This window comes from Gouania willdenowi, chromosome 19, assembly GCF_900634775.1.
Source record: "Gouania willdenowi chromosome 19, fGouWil2.1, whole genome shotgun sequence".
Lineage (NCBI taxonomy): Eukaryota > Metazoa > Chordata > Actinopteri > Blenniiformes > Gobiesocidae > Gouania > Gouania willdenowi.
The window spans coordinates 19,272,088-19,278,271 of NC_041062.1; the positions used below are offsets into that span (position 1 = coordinate 19,272,088).

A 6,184-nucleotide genomic window follows, 5' to 3' on the forward strand; every position below is an offset into this window, starting at 1 on the left:
GATACAATTTACACATCATTCTTTGCCTTCATTGAATTTAAATGTGTAATTATATATTCCTTTATTCACATTGCTATTGGATTGATGATTCAGGAATTTAGCTGAACAAACAACTATATTTACAATATTACAAATCCAGCAGTATTTACTAACTTGATTCAGGAATATCCATGAATTAATAATTAAAGTTTACAATATTACAAAAAATATAAAAAAAAAAAACTTTAGTCACAAACCTTGGTCAGTGCTGACATCTGCTGGTCAATGTCTACAGGCTGGTAAACGGTTCATAAATGCTGGATTTGATATTTATTTATGAAATTCAACTTTGACTTAAACAAAATGAGCATATCATCGTGTTTTCATTCACCAGTCATCTTTTTACCTTATCACGCAAATTGTTTCATATGTTAAGGGACGATGCATGAGTGGTAAAATCTATCATCTAAACTGTTGCCAGTCGTTGCATCCTGAGGATAATAAAGTTATTGAAGAAGGTGAAATTCTCTCAGGATTAAAGGTAATATTTTGGTTTCCTTGGTTGTATATTAAAATATTTAAATTATTTAACGATTAAATCCTACAGGTTCTTTGGAAATTATCATTCTATTAGTGACAGCATGGATTATATACAGTATGTGCTGCGAAATATAACCGACTTTCATTGTTCTTGTTATCGTTGCATGTTTGTGGAAAGGATGAGTCTCTTCTTACTGCATTCATCACATAACTATCACTTGGATTGATTCACACACCAAACTATTTCTGTAATAACGCTCCACATCTCTGCTGATTATGGACGAAAACATACTTCAGAAAGAACAAGTATATAGACCAGGATTTAGATATCTAAAAGGTGCAATATAAAGCTTAGCAATGGCAAATAAAACAATCCCTGACAGAACATTAAAGTACAACACAAATACTGCTCAGATCACCTGCACGAGTTTTGGCAGATTTTTTTTAATCCTCAAATGTGCACCACGACACACAAACAGGTAAAAGATGAACGTCCATCATTCCACTCCTCCTCCTCATCATCTTCCACCTCTTCGGATTCATTCTCCACCTCTTGATCATCTTTTTCCTCCTCTTCTCTCAGTGTTTGGCAGCTGCTTGTTCTTTGTTGCTGTTTACTCCCTGACGTACTAACGAACAGTTAATACAAGTGTTAGTTGTTGTTGGGGGGATGAAGGGAGTCCCTGAAAACCTCCAGGTTCCTTTCCTCATCCACACTCTGTATACTTTGGAAGGCTAGAGTGTAGCTCTCCAAAGCCTTGGCGTGGAACGACATCTCCACTTCCACAAACTCAGAGAAGATTTTCTTGAGGTCCTGAATCTTGTGCTTCTCAAAATCCTCTATGGTCTCCTCGAGCTGCTTAGTGGTGCGTGTGGCATCCATGGTGGCTCTCTGGAGCTCACTTTTAGCCTGAAAAATGATCTGCCAGTCTAAAGGGTTTTTCTGGATGGTTTTCTCGAGCCGAGTCATGTGCTTGGCCTCTCGGTCTCTGACACTCTGGATAGCCTTCAAATCCTTCCTTGTATGTTTCACAACAGATCCATAACTTTTTAAAGGCCCGATAACTTTAGCTTTGAGGCGTTCCACCCGAGCTTCGCGGTAGTCCTCAATCATGGCTAGGTGGCCTGCAAACTGCCTCATACCCTTTTTAAGGTTTGACGTCTCTGTGTCAGCGTACCGACCAATCTCTCGAACCAGATTGTCGGCCTTGTCTCGTAGCTTGGCTGTGCTACAGACATACTCAGCAAACCGTTGGCACATGTTTCCAAAGTGTTTCTCCACATTGGTGATGATCTCCTCGATCTTTCTTGTTTGGCTGTCCCAAAATGAAAAGAGGGCTTTTTGGAATTCCATGATCCCAAGTGTTTTGGAATGCAATAATGTCACCAGCTGCCACGTCAGCTCCTCTATGGAAAATGTCCAAAAACCTTAATTATCACGGTTAATCATTCATGGGATTGATGTGAGTATTTTCCTACCTCTGATGCTGTCAGTCCACCTGTTGCAGTCTGATCTTCTCTCCAAGAACTCAACACTTAATCCTTAAACAAGAAACAAAGGAGACAAAAGTGCTGCTGTTAAGATAAATCCATGGTGACCCCGGCGGTTACCATTTACTAACATTTACATTTAGATTTATTTTTCATGTTTGCACATTTTTAACAGTGCAATAGAACATACTGTTTAACATGAATGTGTCTCAAATGAGCTAAATGGGAGGAAAGTGAGTAAATGTTCAAAATATGTCAGCTATGAAGCAGTGACCGAGTTTTTACATTTGGCACCACATTGTTTTAAAGTCTTTACACTGGCTCCCAGTCAGCCTCAGAACAGACTTTAAAGTTCTGCTGCTGGTGTATAAATCTGTGAATGGGTTTGGTCCAGAATACATCAGTGAGATTTTAGTCACATATGAACCACTTTGTCCTGGAAGTATACAGATTACACACATCAAAAACTGAATTGGCTATGGGCATAATCCAATAACGTCCGGTCACAGTGTGTGAAAGCGAGGACTTCCGGTTCCAAGGTCCTGCCAAGAAACCTGGATTGTTGTTGTTGTTAGTAAAGCCAGCGAGCGATGAAATAAATTAGTATGTTTGGTGTCCAAAAGAGGAGATAGGCCTATCAATGGGTTGGAGGTTCAGCATTATTACACTGATGTGTACCTCGATGCACCTGTTCTTCATGGTACAATTCCTGTATTAGCTTCCACTGCTTCCCTGCTGATAATGCAGCGCGTCAACAATGGATAGCCAAAATCCGGAAAGATGACTTCACTCTAAGTAGGGACACAAGAGTATGTAGTGGGCATTTCTTACCCAGTGATATGGTGCTTACACCACGGGGGAAGAAGCTGCTAAAAGGGGAGCTGTGCCAGTTCTATTTTAGTGGAACAACTACTCATTGCCTGAGCCAAGACCCGGTGTGTGGGAACGTAGGCCACGGCAGGAGAGCCCTGTGGCAACAGATCCAACTGAGGACTCTTCGGAATCAGAGATGGAGGTGTTGGCTCCTGACCACGATTATTGTATTTCGCCGACAACTGGGGTATCGGCCAACAAGTTGGTAACTGAAAACATGGACCTGCGGACACGACTTGAGTTGACTCTGAGTCAAATAAAGCAGCTGCAGCTGTGGACACGTTTTTGTCTGTAGCGCTTTGATAACTCAGATGACCAAATTCGCCATTATACAAAGTGAGTTTGCATTTTATATTCATATATTTAGTTATAGTCACCGGTGCATGTAGTATTCAAAGTTAAATGTATGGAGGATGATTTTCCCATGGTTTAGAAAAGAAACGCCCTCTGCACATGGACAACACTCGTTGCACGCCTACGTGGCAGTCAGCTTCCTTCATACAAGCTTACCTTGCAAAAGAAGATTTGCAACTTTTCCCCCTATGTCTGACTCGCCACTGGTAAAAATTCTGTTTCAAAGGACCCGGTGCGCACCGGGCACGAGCACGAGCACGTACGACCGCCTTACGTAAACATATTATCAGAATGATTGGCAACTAGGAGGACCAATAGTCTTGATGATCCACCCGGAAGTACAAGCCAAAATGACATCGTCCACAACACCTTTAAGTCAGCGTTTCAACTAATACAATACAGAAGAAAAGATGCATCATATTTAGATTTTTTTGTAAGTGTGACGTGCTTACAGCTAAGTTGCTAGACAGCGCCATAAACATTCAGCGCTGCTGGCGTAGAAGAGCCGTCACATACTTTACTGTCAAAATCCGAAACACTTTTATGCAGCGTCATATGGGGCACAGTGCAGCGAGAGCTGTCAGAAACTCACTCACACTGTCCTGTCTTTGGACCTAAAGAGAATCACGCCGTTGAATACGGAAGTAAATTATAGTCATTGACAAAAGTCAACAGAATATACAGTACATTGTGAACATCAATAAACATTGATATCATTTACACATCATCCTTTGCCTTCATGGAATCTAAATGTGTAAGTATTTATACATTTCTTTTTTCACATTGCTATTGAATTGATGAGGAGTCTTGCTAAACATGAGTCAATAACGTTCATTTTCAATTTATTAAATTAGCAAAAGTTTCACAAAAAGGCTTCCACACTGTTGGAATTATGTATTAAATAAAACAATTCTGACTGAACAGTAAATGTTAAAATGGACTAGATTTACAGTAGGTAGGATTTGTAATGACAAAGTACTTCCAAATTGCTTTACAATATCAGCTCAAACACACCAGATTATAACTGAATATGTAACTACATTTTCAATATTATAAAACAAACTTCTTTTTTTTTTTTAACTTGATTCAGGAATATAACTGAATTAATCATTAAAGTTTACAATATTACAAAAAAAAAAAAACCTTTGGATACAAACCTTGGTCACTGCTGACCTCTGCTGGTCAATGTTTACGGACTGGTTTTAATGATATTAGACCTTTAGTCAGTCACTGTTGTAGATCCTGCTGCAGAACTTACACTGTGGTAGATTCTTTTAATCTTTCATCTTTTACTCTGCGTTACCATGGCTACCTTAGAACGTTGAGCAACAACTGCCACAGGTGGGAAATTTTTAGAACGCATTGTTATGTAGCACTACTCAATAACCTAATATATTTGTTTTTAGCTAAAAAAAAAAAAAAGTTATTTTGGGGTTAAAAAACCTCTTATCTGGCAAGACTTGCAATTAAAAAAAAGTTGTGAAATTTGGGTATTACACTGAGCCAAACAGCAGTGCTTTTTTTAAAATAACTAAATATTTATTATTATAAAGACAACATTATCCCTCTTAAGGTGTAGGGTAGTGTTTAATACATTTATATTACATACTAATGGATTCAAAAATATGTAAAAACATATTTTATAGTAAACGATTATGCTTGTTCATGTGGATTTGTTGGGTTTTTTTCCTTTTTATTATGAATTTTATATTTTGATAGTGCTTTGAGATGACTTTTGTTGTAATTAGCGCTATATAGATAAAGTTGAATTGAATTGAACTAAACACTGCTTTCAGTCATTAAAGATAAGAGCAATGCTGAATTTAACATTTATTCATATTCATCACTGTTGATTTAAACAAAATGGGAATATCATCGTGTTTACATTCACCAGTCATCTTTTTTACCTCGCCACGCAAATTGTTACATATGTTAAGGCTTTAGAGCACTGATTCTCAACTGGTGGGTCAGGATACAAAAGTGGGTCGTGGACAGCTGGTCAAAAATAAATAAATATTTAATGTGTAATGTTAGACATGTCTTTTATTTTGAAAGAAAGTTTTCCTTTGACAGGCATGGTGCACAGGAAAATATGTATATTTATGGTTTTTAAAAAATTGTCATGCCCATTATTGTCCAGTTTAAATTAATTGTTTCTGCTTTTTAAATGACATTATTATCACTCTTTTTTGTCAATTTTTGTCCACTCTAATTTGCAAGTTTTAACGTCCTTTTCTACCATTTTTGGTTACTTTAACCTTTTTATTTCTGATTAAATCATCTTTAAGATAACCCTAACCTAACCCTAATAAATTTCCTGGATAACAGTGGATATTATTTGGATAAATAAATAAATGTGGTTACCACAATGGACCATCATTTTGCTGACTTTATGGGCCCCTAAAAGCTCTCCCCTTTATTCCCCCTTATGGATGGCCCTGTCTCCACATGACTGTTTCTAAATGTTCATGTCTGTTTTCAACCACCAAAAAGGTTGAGAACCAGCGTTTTTTATCATTGTTAAAAATGTCTATGCATGAAAAATAAATATAAATGTTAAATCTAAATATTAATCTAAATCTAAATGTTAAGCTGGAGAATCCATTACCCACTGAACTCCATATCGGATTTTAAAACGTTCACCTGTACTCTTAAGTCTTGGCTGAAAGAAAATTTAAATTGTAACCATTTGTAAATAGCTGTGCGTGTATGTGAACGTTTTATAATCTTTGTATTGTGGGTGGGTACGTTTTATTGTTTTGACTATATTTGACTGTAGTGTAGAAAGGCCCAACCAGGGACAGGAGTTGTGAACTAGCATTGGCTCCACCCTTTATCAGAATCATCTTTAGAATCAGAATCAGAATCATCTTTATTCACCAAGTGTATGTTGTACACAGGAGGAATTTGACTCGGTCAACTGTGCTCTCTCCAATAGTGAAAACAT

At 37.5% G+C, this 6,184-nt stretch overlaps 1 pseudogene; it reads right to left on the minus strand.

The window, feature by feature from the left end:
- Positions 1-970: 970 nt before the first annotated feature.
- LOC114481856 (protein FAM92A pseudogene) lies at positions 971-4,462 on the minus strand (annotated as a pseudogene).
- Positions 4,463-6,184: the final 1,722 nt, after the last annotated feature.